Source organism: Aethalodelphis obliquidens, unplaced genomic scaffold, assembly GCF_003676395.1.
Source record: "Aethalodelphis obliquidens isolate GAN/ISIS:26980383/991018 unplaced genomic scaffold, ASM367639v1 scaffold24, whole genome shotgun sequence".
NCBI classification, from domain to species: Eukaryota; Metazoa; Chordata; class Mammalia; order Artiodactyla; family Delphinidae; genus Aethalodelphis; species Aethalodelphis obliquidens.
Genome location: NW_020837968.1, coordinates 6,335,432 through 6,351,836, shown reverse-complemented (window position 1 = coordinate 6,351,836; position 16,405 = coordinate 6,335,432).

Here is a 16,405-nt window from a genome sequence, read left to right as displayed (position 1 = left end):
ATTTATGTAGCATTGAAAATATATCTTCTTTAAATACTTGATAGAATTCAACATTGAAGATATCTGCACCTACAGTTTTCTTTGGGTAATGTTTTTATATTTAAAATTCTATCCCTTTAGTATATACAGGACTGTTCAAATTCCCTAACAGCTTTATTCAGCTGGTGGCTTGGTTGGGGTTGATTGATCTATTATATCTCATTCACATATTTGTGGCCATAGCTGGCATGTTTGAAATGGCTGGGCTCTCTCTTCAAGTGATCTGTTATCTTGGGTTTCTTCACAGCATGATGATGATCTCAGGGTTTCAACAGAATGATAGCAAAAGCTTTAAAGTGTTTTAATATTTAGAATCAAGTCACACAATCCCATATCTGTGCATTCATTTAGGGAAAAGCATGTCACAAGACCTACCCACATTTAAGGAGAGGAAAAATAGACTCTACCCCGTGATAGGGGGTCAGCGGGGGGTGGTCTGCAAAGAATGTGGCTGTGTTTTTTACCACTGCATTCTCTCTGATCACAATTTTTAATTTATATGTAAAATTAATTTAAATCTTACCAAGACTCACAAAAGACTCTAATAATTATGGTATCTGGCTCAAAGCTAGGATCTTGTGGTTTGCATTTGGCCTGAATACCGAGAAGGCCCTCTTAATGGCTCATCTTGACTCCTAGTCTCAAGAAATAGAAAGACAATTTATATTCCCCTTACTTCACCTCAGTCATTTCCACTATGAGAAGAAAAGAAAACGCATAATGTCCACTGGGTGGTAGCTGCCCTGAAATCCAGTCAGTCACATGCCACCAGTTCTCTGATTCTGGGTGTAGCGACTATCCCTTGATTAGTTATAATTCTGCTGTCTGAGTATGGTTTCATAACAATCTATTTTCTCTGCTCTTGGTTCTACCCTTGGAAATGTCTTTCCTGTACAATGAAAAATGGCCCATGTTTACATTTGAAAATCTCACAAAGACTGCTTCCTGCCTATAGAAAATAGAGGCCCTTTTAGTTAAATCTGATTCATCGCTCTTAATAAGTTTGTTTTTCTTAGAAATGTGGCTGTGGTTTACTGCATGACACTTAAAGCCACATTCATATTTCTTCTCAGCATAGACCTGTGGCTGCTTTGGGTAGAGTGCCAGATTGCTGTGGGACAACGTCCTTATGAGTCTTAGAACCACTTGTGTCTAGCTGAGAGGGTTCCAAGCATCATTTTAACTTTTTCTGAGATATTTACAAAAGTCTTACAGTCATACCCTTAATTTGATCTTCACCTTAAGGCTGTTTTATACAATACTTGAACCTTTTGCTAGCTTGAGAGCCTGGGCATTAGGATAGTTTGGTTTTACAGCAGATCATGCTCTTGTCTCTCAATACATTCTCTAAATTCTGCGTGTTAACTAAACAGTTTCTTTCTTCGTGTTCATATCTTTCTTTCCATATTTTATCATATGCAAGTAAATGAAAAAGCCAGCTTTCAGCATTCTACCTGGAAATCATCTTAATCAGATTCACAACTTCATTGGGATGGGCTCTATCTTTCAAGTTACCAGGGAATTTGGTTCTGCCACTGCACAATACTCATTAGCTTTTTCAGCCTCTAACTGAAATTTCTTTTTTCCTTAAGCATCCCCTCACCACCCTTTCAGATTCCTGTGACACCTGATGCCAACACCAGTTGGTTTAATTTTTTTTTTTAATGGCAGCTTCTTGTGTAATAAATCACCCCATACCCGATGGCTCAAAACAACAATATGTTATTATTTATCACAATTTAATGGGTTGGCTAGGCAGTTCCTCCACTGTCTCTTTTTGTCGTACATTGAAGGCATTTATCTCATTTGCTGAGTCCTTCAATTTGGAAATGCTCAGTCACCATTACTTGAAATATTCCTTCTGAGCACCTCTCTATCCTCTCGTGGGACTAAAATTTCTCACGTATTAGACATTCTGACCAGGTACTACCTACCTCCTTCAGCGTTTTCATTCCCCCTCCCATTCTTTTTCTCTTGTACTCTGTCCTCTGTCTTCATTGTCTCAAATTCAGTATTCTCTTGTGTTGTGCCTGTTGTCCATCTAATTAATTGGTAATATTGTCCTTCAGAGATATATAGTGCTGATTTCATATATATATATATATATATATATATATATTTTTTTTTTTTTTTTTTTTCCCCCTCATACGCGGGCCTCTCACTGCTGTGGCCTCTCCGGTTGCAGAGCACAGGCTCTGGACATGCAGGCTCAGCGGCCATGGCTTACGGGCCCAGCCGCTCCATGGCATGTGGGATCTTCCCGGACTGGGGCACGAACCCGTGTCCCCTGCATCGGCAGGTGGACTCTCAACCACTGTGCCACCAGGGAAGCCCAGATTTTATATTTTTATAGATTCAGATTAGTGTTAAAATTCTACACTTTTTACCTCTATCTTATATTTTCTTTCTCTTTTTTAAACTCTAATCATAATTATATTGTCTGCTTTACTAACCGCAATACTTTGATGATGTCTGGGTATGCTTTTATCGTTAAGTGTTTTTATACTAAGCTCAGATCTACCTTTCTTTTCGCATTATGTTGTTATTGTATATTGGCTCTTGTAGATGATCACTGTAGTTTTGTTTTTTTTAATTATGTCACATTGCTCTAAAACTTACTTTTTTTAAAAGCAAGTAGGTAAATTGCTTGCAGATCACCTTGACACTGTCAAGTCTTGGTGGTGTTTGTTAATCTTTGCTGATGTAGGTCTGTTTTAGTTTTCCCCGTAGTCATGGGATGCAGCCCTTGTTTCTAAGATATGCTTCTTCTGTTGGATAATTTGTGTGTGGACTTGACTGAACCATGGTGTATCCAGAATTTGGTTAAAAATCGTTTCTGGGTGTGTCCTTGAGGGTCTTTCTGGATAAGATTAACATCTGAATCAGTAGATTGAGTAAAGTGGATTGTCCTCCCCTGTGTGAGTGAGATTCATCCAATCCACTGAAGGCCTGAATATTACAGGTTGAGTAAGTAAGAATTCTTCCTCTCCGTAAGTCTTCAACCTGGGCTATCAGCATCCTCCTGCCTTCTGACTCAGACTGAAATTTACACCATTTGTTTTCCTGACTCTCAGGCCTTAGATTCAGGCTGGAACTAAACCATCAGCTCTTCTGGGTCTGCAAATTTCTGGCTACAGATGTTGACACTTCTTACCCTCCATAATCACATGAGCCAATTTCTTATAGTAAATCTCTTTATATTTATTATATATCCTATTGGTTCTGTTTACTTGGAGAGCCCAGACTAATAGAGCATTTGTATCCCAGGCATGTCCATTTTAGTGCCTACAATGAAGACACATAGTTCTCATCTTGTACACCTCATGTTGGTTGAGCTCAAAGTCCAAATTTGTCTCTCAATCACCAGGAGGACTCTGAAATCTCTTACTGGCCCTCTAGCTTCACAAACAAGTATTCTGAAATAAGTCTTTTGGAGCACTGAACATGTATGGAACTGAGAGAAATAATAATGTAGATTTTTGAGGGATTTCTTTTTTGCTGCTATATTCGCTCTAGAAACTTGCACTCAGCAATTCAAACAATGATTATATTCTCCACCCAGATAGAGCTGCCCTCTGCTTTTCCATGATTTCCCTGTGCCACTGTTTGGAAATACGCCTGAAAAACTGGGATTTCCAAGTTGAAACTGATTACTATTTAGCTAGATTACTAAATGAATGTATGAATCTTTTTATACTCTACATTTTTTTCAATAATCAAATTTAAAAGTCTATGAAGACTTTTTGTTGTAAAGTGAAGAATTTCGTCTCAACCAAAAAGAAAAGGTCTAGGCTTGGTCCCATGTCCTGGGAGGTAACCTCTAAACCCTTGGAATTTCCCCACTGATAGGAGCGTCTATTATTTACGGATCACACCTGACAGTGACAGGAGGTGGCTCGTGGTAGGCTCCCCAACTATGTAATGTCATTTCAACCTCTACTAAGTTGGGAAGCTGGAGACTGAGTTCAACCAAATGGCAAATCAACCAATCACCATGACTGTAGTGAAAATTCAGTAAAAACTCTGGACCTCAAAGATTGAATGAGGGACCTCCCTGGTGGTTCAGTGGTTAAGCCTCCGTGCTCCCGGTGCAGGGGGTCCAAGTTCAATCGCTAGTCAGGGAACTAGATCTCACATGCTGCAACTAAGATCCCACATGCTGCAACCAAAGGAGCCTGCGTGTCACAACTAAAGATCCCACATACCGCAATGAAGACCCGGCACAGCCAAATAAATAAATACTTTAAAAAAAAAAAAAAGATTGAATGAACTTCCCTGGTTGGCAGTACTTGATGTATGTAGTCACACAGTATGTCTAGTGGTAGATAATGCTGTCTATGACTTCATGGAAGAGGATGACCAGAAGCTCCATGTTTGGTCCTTTCCTAGTCTCTTCCCTTTGCATTTCTTCTTTTGGCTGGTTCTAATTTGTTCCTTTTCTCCATAATGAATGTATCCATAAAAATAAGTTTGCAGTAAGTACTGTGAATCTTTACAGCAAATTATGAAATCTCAGTGTGGTTTTGGGAAACCCCTGAATTTGCTTTTGCTTTGAAAGTCTTGAACAGACTCAGCAGTTTGGCTAATGCCAGGTAATAAGTCAGAATAATGTGGCAGCAAAATATTACCAATTGCAGATCTTGAATTCTATATGCAGAGAAATTATTCCTCAAAAGTGAAGGAAAAATGAAGACTCTCTAAGACGTACAAGAACTGAAAGAAATCACTAACAGATCTGCCCTGTGAGAAATGTTAAAAGAAGTTCCTTAGGGAGAAGAAAAATAATCCAGGTTAGAAACCTGGGTCTACGTAATGAAAAAAAGAATATTGGAGAAGGACTAAATGAAGGTAAAATATAATATTTTATTTCCCTTATTCTCAATTGATCTAAACTTTAACTGTTTAAAGTGACAACAGTAACAAGCTATTGGGTAATTGTAGTTTATTAATAAGTAAAATGAATGACAGCAATGTCAAAAAAGACAGGAGGAAGGAGTTAGAAATACTCTGCTACAAAGTATCTGCACTACACATAAAGTGGTATAGTATTACTGGAAGGTAGACTTAGATTAGTTATAAATGTAGATTTCAAACTCAAAGATAACCACTAAATTTTTTTTAATGTATAATTGTTGTCCTAAGAGAGGAGATTAAAAAAAAAATCAAATAAAAGCCTCATTTAAATCCAAAGAAGAGAAGAGAAAAACAAAGAATAATTGTAATAATTAGAATACTTTTAAAAATATGGTAGATACTAATCCAAATGTATTTGAAATCTCTTCAAATGTTAATGATCTATATACATCAATTAAAAGACATCAATTTTTAGAAAAGATAAAGACACAACTATATATTTTCTATAATAAAGTCATTTCAAATATAAAAACACAAACAAGTTATAAGTAAAGAGATAGAGGAAGATATGCCATGCTAATGCTTATGAAAAGAGATCTGGAATAGCAATATTCAAATTTTTATGATAAATTGAATCATAAAAAATAATGTTCTGAAAAAAGAAAGAAAGAGGCACAAATGGTTTCACTGATGAATTACACCAAACACTTATGGAAAAAATGATATTGGTTTCCTACAGTCTCTTCCAGGATATATAGCAGAGGGAAATGTTACAAACTCATTCTATGAAACCACCATTATCCTAACACTAAAATCAGGTAAAGACATTGCAATAAAGGAAAACTACAAACCAATATATCTCATGAACACAGATGCAAAAATCAATGAAATATTAGTACACAGAATCCAACAATGTATATGAAAAATCATATATGATGACTAAGTGGGATTTATTCTAGGTATGAAAGGCTAGTTGAAAATTTGAAAATCAAATAATGTAATCCACCTTATTGACAAGATAAAGAAAAATCATATAATCATGTCAATTGATACCAAAAAGCATTTGACAAAATCCAATAACTTCATAATAAAAAGTAAAAATTCTCAGCCAAGATTAGAGAAATTCCTCAAGTTAATAAAGAGCATATATAATAAAAACTATAGCTAATATCCTAATTAATCTTAGTAACTGGGTGTTTTCAGCCTAATATTGGGAACAAGGCAAGGACGCCCTTTCACCACTTCTAATAAACATCATACTGGAACAAGAAAAGGAAATAAATGGTATCAATTGGAAAGGAAGAAATAAAACACTTTTATTCTCAGATGTATAAAAAAGAGACAACAGGCCCAAAACAGAGTCACTTGTGGACCTCAAAGATTGAATGAGGGACTTCTCTGGTGGTTCAGTGGTTAAGACTCCGTGCTCCCATCATCAGCAAACCAAGACTTAATACCTAACCTAATTACAGTCTCAAACCCCCATCTAACTTTTAAGCAGTCAACCTGGAATTACCTTGTCAGCCCCATGGAGGTAATCTGCCCAATAGGTCTTTCTGTTCCCCTTAGGTGGGCAACCTTGCCTATAACAATGCATTTTTTGCTAATAATTTTCTTTTTTCTGTCCCATTTCTGCCTTTAAAAAACTTTTCTACAGCTCAATGGAGCTCCTTTCTATTTATTTCTAGACAGGATACTGCCTGATTAATGAATTGTTTAATAAAGCCAATTAGATCTATAAAATTTACTCTCATGAAATTTTGTTATTTAATAGATTTGGTGGCAGTGGTGGGACTGAGGCAGACTTCTGACAGTATTCAGGGTCAACAAGAAAGACAGGCATGGTGACTGTGAACCCTTTGAATGCACTGTCTTTCTCACCCTTTCTGAAGGTCATGGGTAAGTTCTCTCTTGGTTCTGACTTCGCGTTCTTTGTGTCAAGCTCCTGATCTGATTGGCTTTCCAGTTCACAGTGCCACATTTATGTGGAGCCCCGAGTCTGCAGTCCCCACTGGTCGAGGTCTAATGGTTCAGCCCTTTCCCCCAGTCCCAAGTACCACAGTCATTGCTCTGATACATGCAGGACATTCTATTTGTCTGTCTGCAGTAACTTCTAAACCCCAGCTCTCGGTTCTGTCTGCAGATCCCACACTGGGAAGTTTGGACAGTTTTATCTGCAGCTTGCCGTCTGTTTGTAATTATTCCCCAGATTCCATGTTAGGAATTGCTGGTAGCAGCTATAGTTCTCTGTTATTTGGAATCAGTCTGAAGTCTTCATTATTTTGGGTCTACTGGCTCAGGTCTCTCCCCAAGCTCCAGTCTGCTGGTTATTGCTGGTTTGTTAATATGTACGTTTAAATAAACTATTGCTAACAAGGGTCTCTGAAGCCAAAAAGCTGCCAAAAACAAATTGGTGGCCATGGATCAAGCATTTAAGAGCTTTTTTGAGCATTAGGCACCTAACTCAAAGACTCTCTTATTAGGATAAGTTGGTCACTAAGCAGGTTCCATTGACAGTAAGTCACCCACCAACTTCAAGTGCAATGAGGTACTCTAAAACATCACACCATTTTCAATCTAGCAGCACATCCCTTTTATGTATTAGTTTGGCTTTGAGAGACCCAAAGGCTTAGCTGAAATAAATAATAATAAAAGTGGGATCCTTAAAATCCAGCATTAAGTGTCATCTTCTGGCACACCTGCTTATTTTATATCTAAGAACTGCAGCCCCAGAAGCTGTATATATATACAAAGATGAAGAAATCTTATACAAACAACCTAGAATTACAATGGCCACTATGGGGAGCCTTCCAATTAGACAAGATCATTCATTTAAGAAACGCACTTGAGAGGCTTCCCTGGTGGCGCAGCTGTTGAGAATCTGCCTGCTAATGCAGGAGACACAGGTTCGAGCCCTGGTCTGCGAGGATCCCACATGCCGCAGAGCAACCAGGCCCGTGTGCCACAACTACTGAGCCTGCGCATCTGGAGCCTGTGCTCCGCAACAAGAGAGGCCGCGACAGTGAGAGGCCCGCGCACCGCGATGAAGAGTGGCCCCCGCTTGCCACAACTAGAGAAAGCCCTCGCACAGAAACGAAGACCCAACACAGCAAAAATAAATAAATTAATTAATAAACTCTTACCCCCAACATCTTCTTTAAAAAAATAAAGAAGCACACTTGAAATCAGGGTTACTATATCAAACAAGCAGAATGGGATACCTGTTTTTACTGGTATACAGAAACTTCCAAAAGACTTCAAAATTCCAAACTAATTTCACTGACAAACTTGTGGCAAAAGGTTAATGACAATTTAAAGACACAAGGCCATAAACAAAGTCTGCCAAACGATTAGCCTTACAGCTACAAAAGCTTCAAGGCCAGAGACCTCAAAATGAACACGCATGCCTCCCCCATTACACCCACCTAACAATCCATCATCAAAACGCTGGCCCAGAAATTGATGTCTCATTTGTAATCGACTGGGACTCTGGAAAAGAGATTGTCTTCAAATAGCCTATGCAAATTTTTCAACATCAACTCCACACCCCCATCTCTACATTCAAAGTAGGGCCCCCAAATAGTCCCCTCCAGAGCTGATTACTTTCTGAGGGATCTTATGGTAAATGGCTATATTATTCTACTCAACAGCCAAGGGGAAACTAAAAATAAAATTAATAAAACCCCTTGTCAAATTCTGGTAAATAGAGCTACCCTCTCCAAATTAGACCCCACTCAGAACCTGCAGGTGGGACCCTGGAAAAACTGACAGAAGTCAACAAAGTGTAAGAATTCTTACCAGGGTCAGGATTCCCGAAACTCTGCCTGTAGTGTCCTGTTGAGAGAGGAAAATAAAATTTAATAGAGAGACCTTCAAGATGGCGGAAGAGTAGGACGCGGAGATCACCTTCCTCCCCACGAATACATCAGAAATACTTCTACACGTGGAACAACTCCTACAGAACACCTACTGAACGCTGGCAGAAGACCTCAGACCTCCCAAAAGGCAAGAAACCCCCCACGTACCTGGGTAGGCCAAAAGAAAAAAGAATAAACAGAGACAAAAGGATAGGGACGGGACCTGCACCAGTGCGAGGGAGCTGTGAAGGAGGAAAGTTTCCACACACTAGAAGCTCCTTCGCAGGCGGAGACTGCGGGTGGCACAGGGGGAAAGCTACAGAGCCGCGGAGGAGAGCGCAGCAACAGGGGTGCGAAGGGCAAAGCGGAGAGGTTCCCGCACAGAGGATCAGGGCCGACCGGCACTCACCAGCCCGAGAGGCTTGTCTGCTCACCCGCCGGAGCGGGCGGGGCTGGGAGCTGAGGCTTGGGCTTCGGGCGCCGGGAGGGAGTCCGGGAAAAGGCCTGGAGCTGCCGAAGAGGCAGGAGAACATTGTTTCCTGGTGCACAAGGAGAGGGGATTCAGAGCGCCGCTTTTTAAAGGAGCTCCAGAGAAGAGGGTGAGCCATGGCTATCAGCGCGGACCCCAGAGACGGGCATGAGACGCTAAGGCTGCTACTGCCACCACCAAGGAGCCTGTGTGCGAGCACAGGTCACTCTCCACACCTCCCCTCCCGGGAGCTGTGCGAACAAGGAAGAGAAAGGGAAATCCCTCCCAGCAGCCTCAGGAGTAGCGGATTAAATCCCCACAATCAGCTTGAAGTACCTGCATCTGTGGAATACCTAAACAGATAAGGAATCATCTCAAATTGAGGAGGTGGACTTTGGGAGCAATGGTTTTGGGGTTTTTTCCTCCCATTTTCTCTTTTTGTGAGTGTGTATGTGTACACGTCTTTGTATAGCTTCGCTTTTACCATTTGTCCTAGGGTTCTGTCTGTCCTTTGTTTTTTTGGGGTTTTTTAGTATAGTTTTTAGCACTTGTTATCATGGGTGGATTTGAAAACTTAAAACTGAAAGCTGCTTCTCTGAGAAGATGAATAAAATTGATAAACCATTAGCCAGACTCATCAAGAAAAAAAGAGACAAGACTCAAATCAATAGAATTAGAACTGAAAAAGGAGAAGTAACAACTGACACTGCAGAAATACAAAGGATCATGAGAGATTACTACAAGCAACTCTATGCCAATAAAATGGACAACCTGGAAGAAATGGACAAATTCTTAGAAAAGCACAACCTTCTGAGACTGAACCAGGAAGAAATAGAAAATATAAACAGACCAATCACAAGCACTTAAATTGAGACTGTGATTAAAAATCTTCCAACAAACAAAAGCCCAGGACCAGATAGCTTCACAGGTGAATTCCATCAAACATTTAGAAAACAGCTAACACCTGTCCTTCTCAAACTCTTCCAAAATATAGCAGAGGGAGGAACACTCCCAAACTCCTTCTACAAGACCACCATCACCCTGATACCAAAACCAGACAAAGATCTCACAAAGAAAGAAAACTACAGGCCAATATCGCTGATGAACATAGATGCAAAAATGAAACTTAAAAGCTTTTGCACAGCAAAGGAAAACATAAACAAGACGAAAAGACAACCCTCAGAATGGGAGAAAACATTTGCAAATGAAGCAACTGACAAAGGATTAATCTCCAAAATTTAAAACCAGCTCATGCAGTTCAATATCAAAAAAACAAACAAACCAATCCAAATATGGGCAGAAGACCTAAATAGACATTTCTCCAAAGAAGATATACAGATTGCTAACAAACACATGAAAGAATGCTCAACATCACTAATCATTAGAGAAATGCAAATCTAAACTACAATGAGGTATCACCTCACACCAGTCAGAATGGCCATCATCCAAAAATCTACAAACAGTAAATGCAGGAGAGGGTGTGGAGAAAAGGGAACTCTCTTGCACTGTTGGTGGAATGTAACTTGATACAGCCACTATGGAGAACATTATGGAGGTTCCTTAAAAAACTAAAAATACAACTACCGTATGACCCAGCAATCCCACTACTGGGCATATACCCTGAGAAAACCATAATTCAAAGAGTCATGTACCACCATGTTCATTGCAGCAGTATTTACAATAGCCAGGACATGGAAGCAACCTACTGTCCATCGACAGATGAATGGATAAAGAAGATGTGGCATATATATGCAATCGAATACTACTCAGCCATAAAAAGAAAGGAAATTGAGTTATTTGTGGTGAGGTGGATGGACCTAGAGTCTGTCATACAGAGTGAAGTAAGTCAGAAAGAGAAAAACAAATACCATATGCTAACACATATATATGGAATCCAAAAAAAAAAAAAAGTACGGTTTTGAAGAACCAGGGGAAGGACAGGGATAAAGACACGTAGAGAGTGGACTTGAGGACATGGGGAGGGGGAAGGGTAAGCTGGGATGAAGTGAGAGAGTGGCATGGATATATATACACTACCAAATGTAAAACAGGTAGCTAGTGGGCAGCAGCCACATAGCACAGGAAGATCAGCTCAGGGTTTTGTGATCACCTAGAGGGTGGGATAGGGGAGCTGGGAGGGTGAGGCAAGAGGGAAGAGATATGTGGATATATGTATATGTATATCTAATTCACTTTGTTATAAAGCAGAAACTAACACACCATTGTAAAGCAATTATACTCCAATAAAGATGTTAAAAAGAAATTAATATTGCACCTTCCTTTCCAAATCCAGACCCATTTGTTATTAATTCTCTCCCAGAGATAACTATTGCCTTCTTGCTTGCTTTATTTTGTGTCTTAAGAGCTTGGCTTGGCCTTTGGTTTTCTTCTGTCTCTCTTTGGGAATCACTCTGGATATTGTGAAGGAAGTAACTTTTGCACCCTCTCTGAGGACATCTGTTGGGTCCATGGAATTGTATAATATTGCCAGAATATTTACTGTTTGTCCTGGCTGAAATCTGATATTTGAAAGGATTTAATAACTTCATCAATAGAAATGTGGCCAAACTGTAAGCTGATATTCAGAGCCTAATTAAAAAAAAAAAAAAAGTTTAGGCTTTCTCCTCTATGCTAGATGTACCCAGAGAAAAAGAAATATAATCCAACATAGGTGGATGGGTATGCCAGTCCTTTATCTTCAAGGCTCGACCCAATTTATTGAGGAATTAAAAACAACTATCGTTATCTAAAAAATCTTTATAAAACTAGAAGTGCAGCTCTAGAGGCAGTTCAAAGTATACCTATTCCTTTTATGAATCCCGAAAATTTCCTTATTTATCATAAAAAGCATGTAACTTGCATTCTTTCCCAGTGCCTCTGAGATATGAAAGTTAAAGTACAAACTTTGGGGAGAACTTTCTTATCAGGAGAAAAACAAATAGGGATAAAGGGCATTTGAACCTTGGGCAAATGGAAAATCTTTTAAGAGCTTTCTCCACAGATCTTAGTGAAGGGCTTTAGCCATCTGAGCACGTAATCTTAACTGATTCTATCCCGAGGAAAAAACACTTAGATCAAACTTCTTTTATAACTAGTGAGTTTTACATTTTTGTACCTGTCTCATGGCTAATATTTTAAAACAAAACTATAAGGTCTCTAGATTCATCTGTCCATATGTTTATGTGTGTCTATATATGTGTTGTAGATATGTGGTATGTAGTATTTTTCTACCTCCAAATGGTATCGCCAAAAATAATCTGTGAAAGTGCTCTATTTAATTGGTTTAAAAAGAAATAAGTGCTTATATGAATTGAAGAAATATAACAAAAAACTAACCCAAATGCTTTTCAAGGTAATATAATCTAGGATTAATGTTTGGTAAATTAAAGACTGTTTGTTTATTTAGTTAAAACAAGCATATCTTTAGAGTTATCAGCGTTAAATATAGTACTTTTATTCTACCTTGGCTTAATGGATTAATGTTATACAAAGTTTGATAATAATAATAATAATGATAATAGCTTGAGATAATGACTAACTTTGTTTAATGTTTCACAAAGTTTTTGTTGGTTATCGAAATATAGTTGTTAGGAACACATAAATTAAATAGATGTAAGCAAGATAAAATGTTTTTAGGTGAACTATTAAAGTGGTTCCCCAATCTTTTTGGTAACTTAAAATCTTAAAGTTTCGCTAAATTAAATGATAAGTTAAATTAATATCCAGATCATTTCCAAATAAGAGAAAATATCAAAACATTATTTACTGAACTTAGTAAAGGTTTATCTACTTTTGACTTTTTTTTTTTTTTTTTTTTTTTGCGGTACACGGGCCTCTCACTGTTGTGGCCTCTCCCATTGTGGAGCACAGGCTCCGGATGCGCAGGCTCAGCGGCCATGGCTCACGGGCCCAGCCGCTCTGCGGCACATGGGATCTTCCCGGACCAGGGCACGAACCCGTGTCCCCTGCATCGGCAGGCGGACTCTCAACCACTGTGCCACCAGGGAAGCCCTACTTTTGACTTTTTAATTGCCAAAAATATTAGGATATTTGTGTCTGTAAATAAACATATTTTATGACATATTGAGAAATTTACTGTGAAAAAGTATACAGTTTTAGAAATTATAAAAAGTATTTATAAATTTGTCAAGTCACAGAATACTACTATAAAGAAGAGTTCACAATTACTTCTTAGCATTCACTGGAAATTAAGGGCTTCTAAGGGTTAAAAAATTCTAATATATGTTATTGAAGCTACTAGAAATAACAAGGGAAACATCTCCATATGCATGCAAAGTAGGATGTATGTTTTTGGTAAAAGAAGGTATGAGAAATAGAGATACACTTTTTTTGTTGAGGGAAAAGAAAGTAATTTTGTCCTAAAGAGAGGCTGGGTAAGAGGGAAAACAGTACAAAATCTGAATGTAAAAAGGGAAGTTATAGAAGGTTTTATGGAAAAGATATCTTTAGAAAGAAATTTTATACATGGTCAGGGCTGGCTAAACTTGGAATAAATTTAATAAGTAAATCTAATATCAAAAGTAAGCTACTGCAAAACTAGAATTTGGTTTTCTCTCTGGTAATAGAGCAAAGTTTTATTGGACTATTGGTCTGTTCTCGATAAGAGACTATAAAAGGCTTTCTTTTACCTTTTAAAATAATCTAGAAAACAAGAATTACGTTCTTATTAAAATATTTTTCTGTGTTCAGAAAGCTGAATCTTCTCTAGTAAAAAGAAAGCTAAGTTTTTAAAACTACTTAACTTTCTTCATTTGCTTTTAACATCTTCTATTGTCACTATGGTTAAATATATAACTAAAAATTGTTTCACAGTAACCTATGATCCTATTTGACCAAGTGTTTTAAAACCTTTGACGTTCTTTGACAAACTTGTAAAAAATCAAATTTCAAATAAAGTCTGACTTTGAACTAATTTAAAAAATTTCCAGAGGGCCCCAGGAACATCTCAAAGAATATATTCTATCTCCTTATGAAAAGGGAGATATTAAACTAATTCGGCTTATTTAATATGTTAAATTACATGGGAAGAATTTTCAAATAAAAAGTAACAAAAAGTTTTCTTCATGTTGTGTTTGTATGGGTATATGTTAAAAGTGTTCCAAGAATTATGTGAAATTCCTAAAGTCTGATATGTCCTGGTATAATGTTATCATAATTCCAGTTATGGTCTTGAAATGTTGTATATTTCAGAAATAACTATTTCTTTATCAAATGAATTCTAACAATGGGCATTTTTAAGTTTTTGTCATTAGCCAACTGTTATCGTTTTACTCTGATGCTTTGCAAAGGTGTTCCTGTAAAAATACTTCATCTTTAAAGAGATTTATAGACAGAACTCTGATAGGACTCTAGAACTCAGATTTCTGATAACTTTAAGATCATAAAACTTAACTGGTTGATAATTTTTAGAACTAATGGGAAAACTGGATTCAAGGAGAACAAGAATTAAAATACATGGGACTAAAATGAACTAAAAAATATGATTATAATTTTTATGACTTTTTGCTGGTTCTTTTGTTTTTCTAGATTTAAGAAAACTTTTAATCTTTTCTCTTAAAGTTATCAGCAGTTTGGTAAGATATGTCTTTGTAAACAAAGATAAAACATTGACTTTTTCCCCCCTACCTGATCCCTCCAAAATTTGGAAACTCTTAAGTATCTTTTTCATAGCATTATAGTTATTTATGTTATTTCAGGAAGAATTTGTTCTTCTTATTACAGGACACAATTGGAAACATTGGTTGTATTACCGATGCTTTGACTAGAATGTCATATTTGAGATATGACCAGATATCACCAGACAGCATTAAGGAACTAAGGTTGATTTTTATAGAGTCAATAAAGTCCTGGCCTCAGAGGCTTTTAAGAGTTCAATCTAAAATTCCTTATGGAGGGCTTCCCTGGTGGCGCAGTGGTTGAGAGTCTGCCTGCCGATGCAGGGGACACGGGTTCGTGCCCCGGTCCGGGAAGATCCCACATGCCGCGGAGCGGCTGGGCCCGTGAGCCATGGCCACTGAGCCTGCGCGTTGGGAGCCTGTGCTCCGCAGTGGGAGAGGCCACAACAGTGAGAGGCCCGCGTACCGCAAAATAAAATAAAATTCCTTATGGAAAATTCCAGCAAATTGGCCTTAAAAAGAGCTGCAGTTATAATCAGGACAAGTTAATGCAACAAATTAGTTTTACTGTGATTATCGTTGATAAAGAAATGGGAATAATTGTAGAGAGAAAAATTATGTTTGCACTTTTGTTTAAAAAGAGCTGTAGTTATGTAATAATCAGGACAAGTTAATGCAAACAAATTAGTTTTACTGTGATTATCCTTGATAAAGAAATGGGAGTAATTGTAGAGAGAAAAATTATGTTTGCACTTTTGTCTATACTAGATTCTAGAACTCTTAACTGTCTTTAAGGTTTTGTTATATATCTATAAATTGGACTAGATCTTGATCTTCTAGTTTCCTCAAATATCTGTGGTTGGAATTTTCCAAGTTAATATATCCAATTTACTCCCACCCTTCTGGTTTGGAATCACTAAGAGCCAAGACTGCCCTTAAACTGCCTTGGAAGGGATTATATCAGGTCCTCCTCACTAACCAGATGTCAGATAAGCTTCAGGGACTTGAATTTTGGATATACATCTCATAGCCAAAGAAGGTACCACCTGACATCTGGTCATGCACAAACACCGGAGATCTCCAAATCAAATCAACTAGGAAGAGAAGCAGCTGACATTGAGGTAGACTCCTTCCTTCCAAGACACTAGACCAAGACTTCATACTTTAAACATGAAATGTTTTATTCTTCTCTTTCTTTCCTTTACTCTGGCATTGATCTGGAAAGATAATATCATCATCTGTAGCTCCCAGGCCACTGCTAAGAGGGCAACCTCTAGAATTTAGAACAACTCTTTATTTCAGGGGAGGAAGATTTACTTCTCAAATACACTGAAAACCTAACTGACCCGTCTTGAACGGACAAATGTAACAATCCCTCTGAATGAATCCATTAACAGTGCCACCTAAGTGGAAATGGTTTGTGCCCTGACAGGATTTATCTTTGTGGTGGCTGTCATTCCCTTTGGACCTGTGAATACCTAGATACCTGCTGCATAACCGAGCAATGCCTCTTAGGTTATGTAACTTTGCCCCTAACTGCTCACAAACTG